The following is a 16,266-nucleotide window of genomic DNA, read 5'->3' as shown; positions in this document are numbered from 1 at the left end:
GGAAGGACTCGGGGTATTAGCAAACCAACAATGGTGCCCGCTGGGTGGGCTGAGAGGGTGTCGGAAGGAGGGTCAGATGAAGAGCGGGCTCTTAGGCGTGTTGTCTATAATTCATGTGCCACGAGCAACTGGCAGCGACAACCCGGTGACAGTGGCGGTACCGACGACGGGACGTCACGAGCTTCATTGTGCATGTAGCTGTGTTTGTGTCGTGCGTTGGTGTCTTTCTAGGAAGGGTGGAGCTTCCTCCACCATGATGTGCCGAAAGCAACTGCATCATCATCATCATCATCACCGTCGTCATCGTCAACGTTGTCGTTCTCGCGTCGCTAGCCAGCCATCCTTTATTGTCACCAAACTAGCCACCTGGAAGGGCAAGCTCATCTGCTCTCTTCATCTTTCACGAGAACCACTTTCGTGACCGAATCTGGGAGATGTACGCGAGTGAAAGTGTCTCTGGAACTCTAGCGCAAGGCTACCAAAAACCAAATAATAGTAAGCAGCAGCAGCATATATGTTCGGACGAATGCTTGCTAGTCTCCACTGAGAATGAAGAGGATGCTCGCCAGCGACAAAATAACAAGCACTCCACCAAGAGCACCTACAAGAGCTGCTCGAATTTCGGAGCACCGGGCACATTGCTGCTGGTTTGCATTCTCTTAATTCGCCGGGGGTTCACCGGCCACTCAGCATGGCCAACGAGTAACAAAGGTGTGAGCTAATGCTTCAAACACAGCAAACTATGAAACCCTTATGCAAATCTTTTACTTCGCGCTCAAGAGCACAACTTGATGATATCCGAGCTGGCCAACCAGTGGCGGTTCATTTCACCTTGCACTACTTAGGACAATGCTGGTTAGGGTTGAAGCTACAACACCTTTGGAAACAACTTGAATTGTGACTCAGTTTCTAGAAAGATTAAATAGATGTTTGAACGCGGACCACGGAGTTGTGCAACGATTTTGACGTGCCCAATGGTGACAAAGGTGCATCAAAGGACAATCATTTGAATTTCGATTGTCGATCCTCGATAACAGAATAATAGCAGAAAACATTGTGTGTTGGGCGATTTTATTGAGAACGGAATTGAAAAACCGAGCAACCAGTTGGATATCAAATGAATTTGTCATGCATTTTGCGGGTGTTTGAACACGGAGTGCAACAGGAGCAGCAGCTGATAGCATCGAACTCATTGCCAGTGACAAGCCATAACCAGATAATGGAAGCCCTCTTAATGTCACTCATTGTTGTTGTGGTGCAACAACAGGGGCAGTTTTGTGTTTCGTTTTGCCATTTCATTGAAAACACTGAAACGATTTCACTCAAATTCCATCTACATACGTGTTCCATACGGTGTCAATGGGGATGGGCGCTTGATTGAATCGCCATAACGCCCGGACTGAGCTGAAAGGGATAACGGCATAAATGGTGGAAAATGGGTTTTTCGCGCGCCACAACAGCGGATCGTTCGGATTACATTCTGTGAGTGAAGCGAAATGGTAGTGGAGGTTGGAGAGGCGAAAGTAATTTCAATATTTCGTGACGGAACGGAAACCCCGGTGCCCGGTCGTAATGGTGGAAAATTGACGAAAGCTTTCACCGGGACCGTTCGTAAATGATGATGATGTGCGCGGTACATGTGGGGACATTTAGCAAGAAGGCGAACTCCCTGTGAAACCCAAGTGGATAACATTTTATGGAAAAGGATATCAAAGGGATAAAAGCGTGATTTTTGTCTCGTTTTTCAGCGAGCGGTGTTGATCCTTCACAAATGATTTCCAAGAGAGAACTACCACAATGAGACAGGACAGGGCGCTACTCATTACGTAGTATGCGCACGTTGCTTATGTTGCGCATACGAATAGTGCGATTTTTACCAGTATTTTCTATTAGTAACAAGTCCTGTAACATCTAGAAAATAGTATAGCAATGCATTTGTGCATGATTTTTTCTGAAACAGCGTCCACGGCTGTTTTATTATTCTGAAAAATGTATGTGCTTTCCCTTAATTAATTTCAAAGAGCAATAAAGCGTACAGCTGTTTATCAAACCACTACCTAAGGGAGATGAAATATCAATATACAATGGAATTTAAAAAGGAAACTTGCTGGTTGTTGTTTGTTAGCAAGGCTACAATCAAGGCAAGAGAAACATAGAAGTGAAATGAAAAACATGTGATCACATTGCATTTTTGTTATTAAATGCAGGATACGGAAAACCATACATTTCTCGGATAATATTTTATTCAGTTGTTACTCAAAAACGCCTTCTTGCTTTTTGGTACACCCTTTTGGATGTCACAAACTCATATAAGCGTTGTGTTGATCAGTAACGTTTGCTATTCATTCCATGTAGAAGGCATCGTATGCATGGATTATGAGTAGCAACAGTTACTGGCCGCCAAATGAGTGATTCCGTCCCATTCAAATGCATTCAAATCACATTTTTCCCATTCAACATTGACACAAACGGATGGCAAATGATTTGACGTCGACGAAATAACAAGCCCATTGTCCCTGAAGCCGAGAAACACAAGAAACCGGTTACGGTCGGTAAATATCGGCCACAATACTGCTGCCGCTTTGGCGCCATCCATTTCCTGTTCAAATAGACAACCGACAGGGCAGCGTTCATTGAAAGTTGGCTGTCACGTTGGCTCAAATCCGTCAATAGACACACACAACGAGCTCGTGGTTTGTGATGCCACCACGCTGGCCGGTTGCCTGATGTTTGCTCAACCACACATGGCGCATCCATCCTTCCGCATGAGACTTTCCGCTTCGCAACCAGTCCCGGCACCATTACGCTTCATTAAAGATAAACGGCAACTAGCGTGTGGTTGTGTGGACCGAAACGTATTTCTAAGCTTTCAACACCAATCCTTTGCTCCGCTTTGCTCACCACGAAAAGACGCTTTCAACGCCCAGCCAGTTCATGTTCGATGTCGGTGAGTCTTGGCATCACACACGACGTTTCGCAGCTCGTGGCTCTTATCCTGGACCAACCAACGCCAGTCATCGTGGGATTTTCTTCTGCCAAATGACTCGCATATGCCCCCCCCCCCCAGTGGGAAGGCAAGAGAAGGTGGAGGGCAGAGTAACAGAGACCGAAAAGTGCAACCGGCCACCGGGGGTGGGCGGATCGGAGCGATGCACGGAGCAAAGAAATAATATTTCTCTTTGTTATTAAAATTAAGTAGAAAATGATGAGTTGACATATGACGGACATTAATGGAGCTTCGCTTTGTCTGACTACATTCGCTCGCGCGAGCTCCGGGGGGTCCCTTTTTCCCCGGTCCATTTCAAAAGGACACTATACCACGGTTGAGGTAATGGAGAGGAGGTCAGACAGGGGCACACCGTTGCCGATGTACGGTCGTCGTGCATTACCAACGTCGTGGGAGCAGCGCATTCGGATGACGTATCATATTTATGCTGCTCGATCCCGTCCGTCCTCCCGAGACGACGAGCACGAGGACAGTGGCGCGCGTTTGTCGTCCACCTTTCTCGGTGTGCCACTGTCAACCGGGTGCAGCACTCGCGTGGCCACTGATGCACTACACAGCTCGCTCGCGTGCGCTTGTGTGTGCAGGATGCTTTTATGGATGCTGCCTTTTCAATTCTTTTTGTTTTCACCGGGCAAATGACTTTTCCGCCCAGAGACGCGAATAGAACTAGGACGACAACGACGACGACGGACGGTCACGGATTACCGGGCTGAGGCACGTTGCCACCGTGCTACTGTTGCTGCTGCTGCTGCTTCCGGATGCACCAGTGGTAGTGGCTGGTAAATGGAAGGAAAGTGGCCATTCCCCTGGACGGATTAAGTGTAAACATAAGCCGGGCGTTTGTCTCCCGTCCGCTGGGGTGTCGTTTTGCTAGCCGATCCGGCAGCTGGTGCCCGCCTGGTCCGGACGTTAGTTAACGCACTCGCGCTGATTTAGTAGTGAGCTGCTGCAGAGCGGCTCTGTGCGCCTGGCCTGTGGCTCTCCATTGCCGGGAATTGTGGGGCGTTTGTTGGCCATTTTCCAAAAACCGGATAGCATTCACTTCCATTAGACATTAGAGGGTGAGTGGGGAGCGCTAGGAACACTCCGGGTGCTCCCGGGGTTCCCTTCCCCCCTGTTGTTAGTTCGCTGTATTGAGGACCAGAGCATATTTTGCCTCGGGATTAACAACTTGCAAGGGCTTGTTGGGACCAGTGTTGTGTGTATATGGCGATACATCTGTCCGGTATAAGTTGATTGAAATCACCGAAAGTTTGCTCTCTAAAGTACGCTCATTTGGACGCTCACGGAGAATGTGATTTATCGGAACAGCCTACTTTGAGGGAAAACATTATTATTCCTGTGGAGTCAAGGGAGACGATGTAATGATTAGTGCCAGGCCATAGAGCGACGAATTACATATTTAGATGGAATTTTGTGAATTCTGTTTTGAAGATTTTTAGCAAAACAATATCGTTTCGTCGGAGTGAAATATTAATTTGCAACTTTTCAATAATATTTGGTCGTGATTTTGAGCAGTGTTTGCTAAAAAACTAAAGCATTAACACCAAGGATATGTGCATTGAAAAATGCACTTTTCGCAGTGTCTATCGTAATCCCCTGCTAAATGATCTGCGTTATTCAAATGGATACGCTTTGGATAGATTCTTTAAATTTGAAAGTTTTTAAATTCTTGAATTTTTACTATAAGTAGTATAGAAATAAGGAGATCAAATTTCGAATCGATTAGTTTGGTGGTTCGACTTTGAAAACATCACTTTTACTTCGATTAATTCGAGAATTTTACACAACACCCTTGAATGGTTCAGCATTCATGAAACAAATATAAAAAACAAAATGTCACTGAAAGGAATAAATACCGCAAAAGACGATTCCTGTGGAACACTGATTAGTGCCCGAGCAGACAGCGGGGAATTACTTATTAATGATGGAAGCTCGCTCGCTCGCTAATCGAAATAATGTTTTGAATTGAGTCCCCCACACACGGCGACATGTATGGACCGTCCCAAGGGGGCGCGGATGTCACTGAATGCTCGCTTGGTACTAAAACACCATGAATATGGGGCAGAGCATACATATGCTGCTCATTACTGAAGCAGCCTCAGAGCAATGAAGCAATATTGCCTTGCGGCCTGGCAGCCCACCGCAGGTAAACGGCCAACCTAGGGAGAGTGCTGCTCGTGCTGCGGATCTGTGGATCTTTTGCAAAAAGCCACAAACCCGTCCATCAAACCCGCCAGGTTGATTCGTTTATTTAGATTGAAGCTCACGGCACCAGCGGGTCCAGACCGAGGGGGAAAACCGCATTCATCACCGTGGTCGTTCTTCTCGTGACCGTGGCGTGTGTGTCAATATGTGGTCTACGGTTTACGTGTGCCCGGGCCATTGACAACCGCGTATCCGTCCGTATCTATGGCTGGCAGCGATGCAGTTCCCCATATAGCTAAATAAGCTGCTGCTGTCTATCGGCCAGCAAATCCGTGGCGATGGTGACGATACGGTACGATGTTTGAACGAATGAAACGAAACGTAATAGAATCGTTCCACGGTAGCTACACAGGTGGAGGGCAGGATTCGTGATAAAAATCATCCTCTCTATCGTCACTGGCTGGCACTGGCTGGCACCGTCAGAGAGCGCGGTGCGGGGACAAACTTCAATTCCCGTAATGAGCATGCGAGCATGACATGCACAGCCTGCTGCTCGGACGGACAATGGCGGGCAGCTCGTATGGAAAAAAAAGTCGTCTGCAACATTTGCAACCGTTGGCCTAGTTTAGCTGCTTGCGGAGTATTTTCGCAAACATTTCCCTCCACAAAGCCGAGAAGCTGAGGCCAACGTACAAGGAGAGGGGAGGCTGTTGGAAGCGCATAAATAAATCCAGATCCACCGCTGTGATGCGTGTGTGCGCTCGATGTCGATGAGTTAGAGCCTTGATTTACTGCTATAAATCGGAGATTTATTTGATGGACCCATTTGTATGGACACGCAGCCGCTCCATCCAACTCCAGCACAGCTCTCTGCCTTTCCATCGCTATCGCATCAAATATTTTTACATTCGACCCGAAGCAGCGGCAAAGCGAGGCAGCTCTCGGGAACTCGATAAAGCCGTAAGCTTAGTTGCTGTTGGAGAGAAGGGGTTTATTTTTTCGAACTGCCGCTTGCATTTGAGCGATATCGCGCGCGCAGGACGGAACAAGGAATTGAAGGACAGTGCCGGAATGTTTGGAAATGGTTGGGGGAAAAGGAGCCGAAGCAGGAGAAACTGTATAATCTACGCACCGTTCAGCGATGTGGAGCAATTATTTAATTTTTTTTTATTCCCCCTTGCTTTCCATCGCGAACCCCATTGCATCATTGACTTGCAGCATGCCGTCGATATGCTAGGGCATTTTGATAGCAAAACCGGAGCAGCAGCAGCAGCAGCAGCAGCAGCGAGAAGCAGAGCAGATCGTTTTAATTAATGAATATCAATCCCGTATGTAGGCCGAGGGAATGTTATGCTGGATCCCTTTTTTTTGTTGCTGCTTTTGTTGCTGTTTGCCGTTTCGCTCCCGTTTTTATTTAACTTTTTAGCAAGTTAGTTTTGGCCGGGATGGTTTAGTAAACCGTAACCGGGAACGGTGCGCCATTCGGAAGCGCAGCCACGGCCCGGCCACGAATTTATCTCACTGGCAGATGATGTAATACCCTGTCCTTGGCAAAAAGGGTTCCCATGTGTCTCTATACACAGCATCGCATCACTACGAAACTCCCGAGCACAATGTGTCACAATCACGAAGAATTAATCAAAATTATCCCCTCGTTCCTTCCTTCCCTCAAAAACCTGGGGCACTCCGGTAGCGTAGAATGTGCGCAATTATGATCCACCAACCTGGCGCCGTCCCTCCGCTGGATCGCTGGTGGTTGCATAACGCGCCACCAACCGCGGGAGCAGCAGCAGCAGCAGCAGCAGCAGCGATGGCAAGCCACCAACAGAATGTAATCAAAATGTTTTGCCTGCGTCTAATCAAAAAGTATTTTGTGGAATGATGTCGAGGGCACGGCACGGGTCGTCGTGTACCGTTTCGCTGCTGCTCTTCCTCGGTTACCTTCGGGGACCACCACATGGGGACCGTCAAGAATTCGTATTCGTAGCGCCGTTGTGTGATTTCCCATATTTCCCGGTAAACTACCACCAAGTCACCGAGCAATTCCGTCACCAAATTCCTTACCATCTGTGGCGCGTGGCGCAAGGGAATCGGTTTCGCTCGCTGGCTCTTGGCATCGTGGTACTGGCGGCTCTCTCCTGGTGCCGCAACACTCCAACCGTGCACTGCATTCACCTTTCCCGAATGCTCGTTTACCCGGGGCCACGGCAACGACCACAGTGAGCAAAACAAAAATCTGATTTATGGATTTAAATAAACTCCCAACGAAAATCCCACCCCCGGCCGGGAGGGAGGGCACGTGACGGAGGTGACACAGTCAGGTCAGGCATTACGGAAGCTGCAATGGTGGTGGTGGTTGATTTGCAGGAAAGTGGCTGACTCTCGAGTGGCGTGTTCCGGGCTCTGCTCTGCTCTTTGCCTTGTCTGATCTGTCAGGCATCCGGTCTCTGTCCTCTGGAACGAGGCGTGCCAAGGAATAAACTGGTACCGGGCTGGTAAATGCGCGTTCGTTACGAGTGCTGGAGGCTCCTGCATTTGTATTGTGGCGCCTCCATCCGTGCCGCGTGCCTGTCACACCCATATTTCCCATTGTTGCTGGCTGGCTGGCGATAAAAGCCAGCAGCTCGCGCCCAGATAGCGCACAGATGATAGCGCGACTCAAGCCCATGGCTAATGCTCACGGACTGATGAACGGAAGAAAAAGGTGCAAAAAGCATCCTGGCAACACATATACAGCCACACGTGTGCGCTCGTTCGCGCGGCTTTTATATTAAAAAGGCATTCAAATTTCACGCTTTAGCGCCGAATGAATTATTCAGTATTTATGTCGTGTTCGCCATTTTTTGTTGTTGATGTTTTGTTGTTGCTTTGTTCTCGGGCTCTCTCTCTCTCTCGCTCGAACTGTGCCTGTCTGTAAATGTGGTGTTGCCAGGATACGGCATCAGGATTCGTAGGAGCCCACGGTAGCTGCATGCTCGCCCGAAGCACCAGCTGACTAGATACGCTATCCCGTGCGCTTCAGCCACAAGTGGGGCTGGTTACGGTTGTGGTTTTGCCCTACCCGCCGCTGGCCACCGGAAACCGGGAATGCAAAACAATAGCTGACAGTGTTTCGTGCGTGCCGTTTTGTTGTAACATGAAGTGCTTCCTCGATTTCGCTTGCCAACAAAAGGCGTGGTAAGGCACTGCTTCGTAATGGTGGTGGTGGTGGTAGTGGTGATGGTGATGGTTGCTACCAAAGTTGGGCAGGATGAAAAACATGTTTCATTGGCTACATTTATGTAATGAATTGGGATGGGAGGGCGAGCTTGGTGCTTTCGGTCCCCAGGACACACGATCGGTGCACTATTTGTGCTGGCAGGGATGGGTGGTGGTGGTGGGCGGAATTCCGTTCCATTTGGGTGCCCGAAACGAGCCAAATTAACTGCTACGAGTGGCATCGGTGCAGTGCTATTGTGCAGTGGCCAACAACGGCAACAATAGCAGCAACAGCAGCATCGTGCTAATAGATTACTTTTCGTGGAAACTCCTTTTAGTCGCTTGTGAATGTAATCATCTGCCTCGGAATTGGTGGAAAGAGGCTTCTGGGATGCGCTTGTATCAGTCAATGGTCAAAAGCATTGTTGAGAAATCAGAATGAGTTCGTGAACATATTTCAAAGATAGCAAATTGTATGCGCATATGCTGTACGTCATAAAAGAATCAGGTATAGAGTAAAGTATTTGAAATGTGAAAGTGATATTTCAGAGTGTATTTTTAGAGATATTTTTCAACCGCCTAGGTTACATGGCCATTTAATTTTCTATTACAAACCCCTGACAGTATGCAATTTTACCGGATACTAGGCGCCTCCATCATCGGGTTTCGGCAACGGAGAGCTACATCATTTCGTATTTCCGGCGCGACGATTAGTTTTGCAGTACTGGTAAAAGACTAAAATAGCCCCCCCCCCCCCAACTCACGGTGAGCTACTGAGTGACCGAAAAAATCGCTAATTTCTAGATTTTTGGTAACCAAATCTTTATTAAAATATGGAAGGGGGAAGGGTGAAAAAGTTCACTTAATCAGTTAAAAAGTGTTTTTTTGGGTCACTCAGTAACTCGCCGTGAGTGGGGGGGCCTATTTTAGTCTTTTACCGCGGTACTAATTCTAATATGAATTCAAGACCCATGATCTACAGCAATCCGGGTACAGCCAAAGCATCGTGGAAAAAGTATGTCGCTGGTAATCGACCACCAACATCAAATGATATAAGTAAATTAACTAGAGACATTAAGTAGAGAGTATGAGTTCGATGTTTTAACAGTGCCCTTCAGGTGAATGGATATTTTGATATCAACAACAACGAACAGCAATTTAACCGCAAGCGTTTTGTATAACGTTGCAACTCTTGACAACAATAACCATCTGGCAGAAGCACTTACACCCGATCTAAGTTCTTCTCATCTCTCTCTCTCTCTCTCTCTCTCTCTCTCTCTCTCTCTTTCTTTATCTCCATCAACTCTGGTCTCCTAAAGTATGGCCACATTAAATTGTTCCGTTTATGTCACGCTGGCGTCTCGGCTTGGCTAATTGTTTGCTCGCGCATTTCACTGTTAATTTATTTACGGGCGCGGCACGCGTAATGAAAACTTCTCCTGATGACACTTTTTTCTCATTTTTGATTTCACTCTCCCCACTCCCAACCGGGAGCGAGTGCCTTTTCCACTTTTTCGGGCCGGGCGAAACTTTTCAGCCTGCTGACGGCAGTTGGCAGTGTTTAATGTCACTCATCATCGTCGCCGGTGCAGAGTGTGGGCCACAATGTGCCGTGTTGCGATGGCATGGCGATGCCGCCTGACACCTACCCCACCCTCCCTCCACCATCGCCATTTCGTCGCCATAATTTTCATCAAACCTTCATCGCCACGATCCTGTGCAACGTCTGAGAAGTTGATCTAGAAACCGTACTCCCCGTGCCTGATCCCGATGGCCAAAAATCATCGTTCGCTTCCAGCCGACACCGAGGCACCGGTACCGTCGCCGAATCTGTTGAACATCTGTTTCATCGCCTCGCAGCAGATCCGTTCGTGGCATGGCGTGGCATGCAAGCGCCTGTCTCCCCAGAGAAGACAATTATCAAACTTGTATCACAACGAATCGTCGCAAGCGAATCATTACCGCGTCGCAGCCGCAGCCTCAGTCTCATCGCAAAGCATAATTTATTCTGGCTAATGAATAGAACATGTGACGAAATTTGGTTGTTGTCTCGACGAGCTGTCTACCGTCGCGACGGTTGGCTGGCTCGCTGGCTGGCTGGCTGGCTGGTGTGCTGTGAATTTTACGAGTGCGCACATGTTCTTCGCTGCTGAATTAGGTCATGACTTCATTATGTTTGCCGTGACAAAAACCGGAAACGAAGCGAAAGGGGGGAACCGGAGGGTACCAAAGTTTCACCAAAGAACAAGGCACAATGCATACATCATTGTCTCGAGAAATTGTCACCCGTTCGCAGACTGATTAGACAACGCGTACAGCTTCGCTCGTTCACACCACATCTCGGTGTGGCATGTGACCAATCGTGGAAAGTAATCGCGATAAGAGTTTTTGCATTTTTTCCCCACTCTATTCTAAAATCACGTCAAGTGCTGCAGTTTTTCATGCAGTGGTTCCACAGGACAGTGTGTGCATGTCCGGGGCCTGGACAATTACTATTAACAAGCTGATTAACGCGAAATGAGGATATGTTCCATTCCAACAGCCCCCGGCAAAACATTAGAAACTCTCCTAATGAACCCCTGGGGCGCTGCCATAAAAAAGGTTAAAGCATTGTCCTTTCATTCCCCCTGTTTTTGCGTTTACAGCAAAAACTATTTTGGGCCTTTTGAGAAAGAGAGAAAAGCAGATCGAGTGTAACGTGCATTGTAACAGCTCAGCGAACTGTCAACGGTAGGCCCGTCCCCAGGTCACGGACAGCACCGAGTCCGAACGGTCGCCAATTGATGGCAGTCCAACCGTACACCAGTTTCTGACAATCGCTCCAGGACCTACATAGGACTAGCACTCGAAAGCGTGACCCTTTTGCGTGGCATCGTAGTCGATGTAGTCGATTTGTCTTGGGCCTTCGTGGGACGCCCGGGGCGGCAACTCGGGGCGGCAATCAACGCTGACGACTCGTTGATCGAAAGTTGCTAACGCACCTGTTTCCAACGTTGTTCCCTTCGGTGTGGGAGGGAGGGAACACTTCTACACGCCTTCTGTAGGTCGCACACAGAGAAAAAATGAACACCCTCCCCCCTCCCTCTCCCATTCCTGGTCCTAATGATTACATTTTCTGCTGCTGGGAAAGCTCTCTACGCCAGTCTAGATCGGATCATCGCATCGGTGAGTGGAGGTTTCGCCCGAAAAGGGGGCAGTATGTGGGGGGGTCAGAGTGTAAGTAAAAAGCAAACTATGCCGGAGAATGGGTCACGGCAACACGGTTGTGTAGTTGGGTGCCACTTGCAGACCGGCGAAGGCTTCCTGTGCTCCTTGCTCCCATTTTCCCTTGAGGAGTACTTTCTTTCTTTCCTTCGTTCGTTTCGTTTCGTTTCGTTTGTTCGTCTGCACCCAAGGCAAGGCATGGCAAGTCGTGGCTTCGAGAGACCATAATAGACACACATGGAGCACACCGTAAAGAGAGAGAAAAAGAGAGACTGATAGACACTGGAGGGATGGAGCGAAAAAAGTCAAATTCCTTGACCAAACCGGAGGACATAAAGCAAACTAAGCACACTGTTCCAGCCGGTCGTGGCCGTGGCGTAGCGAAACGGAAGAGATAGCACCGTTGGCCACTGTTTGACCGATAGATGTGTGTCTGTATGAGTGTGTGTGGATAGTGTGGTCGTCGACAAGAAAGAGTCATTATCATCGCACCGAACGAATTGCGGAATAAATTGAGGAAAAACCATTTCCATTTTGGTTTCCCCACTCTCGGGAACGAGTGGTCCGAGAGGCGAACGGGCGGAATGGAATGGAAAGACGACTGACAGTTGGTTTTTGGAAGCATGTGAAGGCTGACGCGGCGCACGGTGAGAGCTTAGTTAAGCCAATGATGCGAGGAACCGAAGCCTTGGGCCTTGGGCCTTGGGACTGGCTAAGTAGCGCAAAAGCTTGATATGAGTGGCACGAATCCAATTTGGTGAAAGTGATAGGCGGACACACAGTAGCGGTGGTGGTGGTGGTGGTGGTGGTGGTTCCCGGATGGCACGTCAGCTCCTGGTGTCCGAGAACCCCAGGGCGGAGATGTAAAAAAGTTCTTATCAGCTCGAGCCTAGAGCTGGAGGCTCCGGGCGTACCACGAACGAGAAGGGTGCCGATGCTGATTAAGCAGGAAAACTTAATTGAAATGGCAATTACTGTGATCCATTGTGAGTGTGCGTGTTTGTGTGTCTTTCGGTCGTCGTGTGAAGGGGAGGAGGGTAGCATCATTTGCACCCACACGGAAAATGTGGAGCATGGATTGACGTTGCTGCCACCCCCTCTGCTGAACACCCGACGCTAGTCACTAGCTTGGTTGTGGTAGCACCCTGGACAGGACCTCCCGGGAGGTGAGGGAAACTTTTGAAAAAGTTTAAGATAAGCTTAAACTCAAATCGCCACACAGCCGCATGCGTAGAATGATTGGCGCTGGTTAGGAAGGGACGGTTGAGCGAGAAAATGAAATTGAATCATTTTCAAGATGAACGTGAACTGAGTGACATTCGCTGTTCGGCTGACGGGCGCCACAGCGCTAGAAGAGGATGCTGAAAGCCTGTCATTTTCCGTATTCACCGTTGTGGCATATTTCATGAAGGAGTATAAGAACGGCTTATCGTTTTATGTGATGGAAAATCTAAAGAAGTAATATTTAAGTTTCACTGACACATGATTATCTCTTAGGGATGGCTTAATAAACATTTATTTTTTGAAAGATTTATCGAATCTTGTATAAGATACATAGCTAAATGTTGGAAAAAATACTATTTGTATAACTGTTCTCTTAGTTCTGTATAGCTTTTTTCATATAGTTTTCTCCAAAAAGAAAAACACTAACTTAAAGGAGTTTCAAAGTTTATTCAATAGCTCATTTTAAAAAATTAGCTAGCATAACTCCATAGTATTGGCGTTCTATCTACTATTTCAGCTACATACAACAGAATAATTCTTTTTTTCCTTAATTGGCTCGTGGCAAGAAACATCTGGATTATAGGTTAATCAAGGGGTTTTAATAGGATCACAATGAATTTCATTCCTAATACTGTTCAATGTCATGCCAGTCTTATCCATGAATGACAATATTATTTCATCGACCATATTTTAGAATTGGGGACAAAGAATGAGGTTAGCACAACTGTATTACTTCTACATAAGTTGCTGATGAGTTTGCAAAGAAAAACTCAGCAAAAGAGTAAAAGAAAAATATCATGTAAAATGTTATGGATGCATGATTATTAGTCTACAATACCATCAATTGTCGATGCGATAGCAATAATACGAACAAAATGTCATTAAATAAAAGACTTATTATTATTAATCTAATCTCATTCGTGTAGCACCAAGGCCTTCCATTTCCGTTCTAGGATTGTGAAACATTGATGAGCTGCCCGTGAAGACGATGGAAGTGTACTCCAAAAAGTAATCACCAAATGCAACCTTTCCATTGGCCCTTCCGGTTGAGGTTATTCCACAGGGCTATAATTGTTGGCTCATTTTTCACTCACACTTACCCGGCAATTAACCGATAAATAACTGGCTGTGTTCCTGGTGCTTAATTTGAATCCGTCGCACCAGATCCACCAGTCAAAAGGGTGTGTGCCCTCACGCTACGGCCACGGGCATAGTGCGTCCACTGGAGTCAGTCATCAGTTAATTTGTTTGTGTACCGCTCGCTCGCTGACCATCGGGATCCCATCGGGACAAATGAGTTGTCATGTTGGCAGGTTGGATCACGAATGGGTGCACACGGTACGCGCATTAATTTCAATCCTCATCCCCACCCCACCCAGAGTCAACTCGGAGGCCAGCGAGGCTGTCAAATATGCATAAATTGTCATACCTTCTCAGCTATTTACCGACTCCAGCAGCCTTTACCATCATCCCCTGTACGTGCTGCCACCGAATGCATCATTATCCTTTTGGGGGAAGCGGAAGGGAAAAAAAACGCCCGGTCGCCCGGACGCCCACTTCGCTCCCAATCGCGGTTTGATTTATGCTACTTCGGGATGATGCTACCCTCGGGCCTCGTGCTTCAAGTCCCCTTCTCACGTCCACCGGCACAAATGGCCATTAGCGGTGATCCAGGAACCTCGCAAAGTCAAGCCAATTCGTGGCCAAAAATGGTCCGTTTTCAGGCGGGATCAGGACGAGCTGGACGCGTTCCGGATCAAGCGCCCCGTAGTGGTGGTGGTGGTGGTGGTGCTGGTGGAATGGTGGTAAGACCACAGAACCTTGCCACGGCATGGGCGAGAGACTACGAGACTCGCGAGTGACACTCAGACAAGGCAATAAGCTGATTTAACACCCATTAACTGAATTAGCCAGAGATTTATCATTTAATGAGCATTTTAAATCTCCCCTCGGATGGTCTCGAATCCGGTCCGTGAACCTGGAACGCATCGAGGGCACTGGGTGACAGGCCAGCGGACACGGACACCGGCTGGTTGGCTGATGCGGTTTAATGCGTCATGAAATATTCGTTCACTCGCAAACAACTTCCTACGAAGCGAAGCGACCATTTCGATGCATCGGATTTATCCAATGTGTGCACGTGTGTGTCGTTGGCCTCGGGTTGATCCTGCGTCCTGCATGAAAAGTGTATTATCTTTCCGAAGGGATGACGGTTGGACCATTACCACGAACCCGTTCCCTGTCACCTTCCCTCATTACTGCCAGAGGCGCAACGCAGTTAGTGTGGTGGTCACCATTGCGAGCGGACATAGCGAGCTGCCAGGAGGAGCCGCGCTCATCATTAAAACAAAATTCGCGAACGCAAAACTCCCCCTCCGTATAGTGCTAGCGATGCTCTCCGGTTATCACCGGGCGCCTGTTTGTTGGTCCCATCACTTCGGGGTTCAGTGGTTGTTCATCACTGGAGCACTCTGACTCTTCGAACCGGTCTCGCTAATGCCAGGGATTGGCTGTATGGCTTCGGTGTCGGGCCGTTATCTAAGCTAAAGACACCCTTCGCCCTCGCCCTCGCCCTCGCCCTCACCCTCGACCTCAGATTGCCTCTAATGAAAGCCAATTAGCTAGTCGCCAAATTTATGCTAGGGCACGCGTGGCGTGATTGGGGCCAAGCGAGACCGCCCCTGGTGCTCCTAGCTCCTGCTAGCTAGCTAGTGGGTGGAATGGTTGCATACAATTTTCATGTGTGGCCCTCGCACCCCCGGCCCCCTCTCTTTATTGAATTTTAGTGTTAACTATTTCATTTATGATCCACTGGATTGGATGGACAGGTTGCGCTGGATGAAGCGCTCGGGATCGTGTCGATCGAACCATTCTCACCCTCCCTGGTGGTTAGCAGAGTGTGTCCGCCCGTTAATGATGTGGAAGTTACCTGCCAAAAACATAACCCATAAACTCCCCTCCCCTAGGGAACGTTTAGAAGCGATACCAAAAGGGCAGCTGCTGTGAAAAAGGGGGTTGCCCGGTGGTGTCTCAATTCTCGCCCGGTCAAGCGAGGGTGAATATCTGATGAAATGAATAATTTGATTACCTGCTTGAGTTCTTCGATAAAATTGAAAGTAATGAACTGCCGTTTAAAATCAATTATTTGCACATGCGTTACATGGGTTGCATTTGCTTTTCGGTTAATCAAGGGCAAGGGGCATCGCAATATGCTGCTGAAGTGAAATGAAACAATTTTACATGCAATCCAACTGATGTGCATTGCGGTACTCTTAATGGTTAATTTGGATTGAGTGGAGCTGGAAAATTTAAGAAAATTAAGTGCCCAATTCAATTTTAATAAGCATCCTTTAATCCATTTTAATAAGTCCTCACAAACTTGTGAGTATGCAATTTTATGTTTATGTTATGTGCATGTTAGTAAAGTTGTTTATGAATAGTAAAAGTGAATAAGTACGACTAATAAAATCGCTGTAGAAAAAAGA

The sequence above is a fragment of the Anopheles aquasalis genome, chromosome 2 (assembly GCF_943734665.1).
Source record: "Anopheles aquasalis chromosome 2, idAnoAquaMG_Q_19, whole genome shotgun sequence".
NCBI lineage: Eukaryota > Metazoa > Arthropoda > Insecta > Diptera > Culicidae > Anopheles > Anopheles aquasalis.
This window is presented reverse-complemented; position numbering follows the sequence as displayed.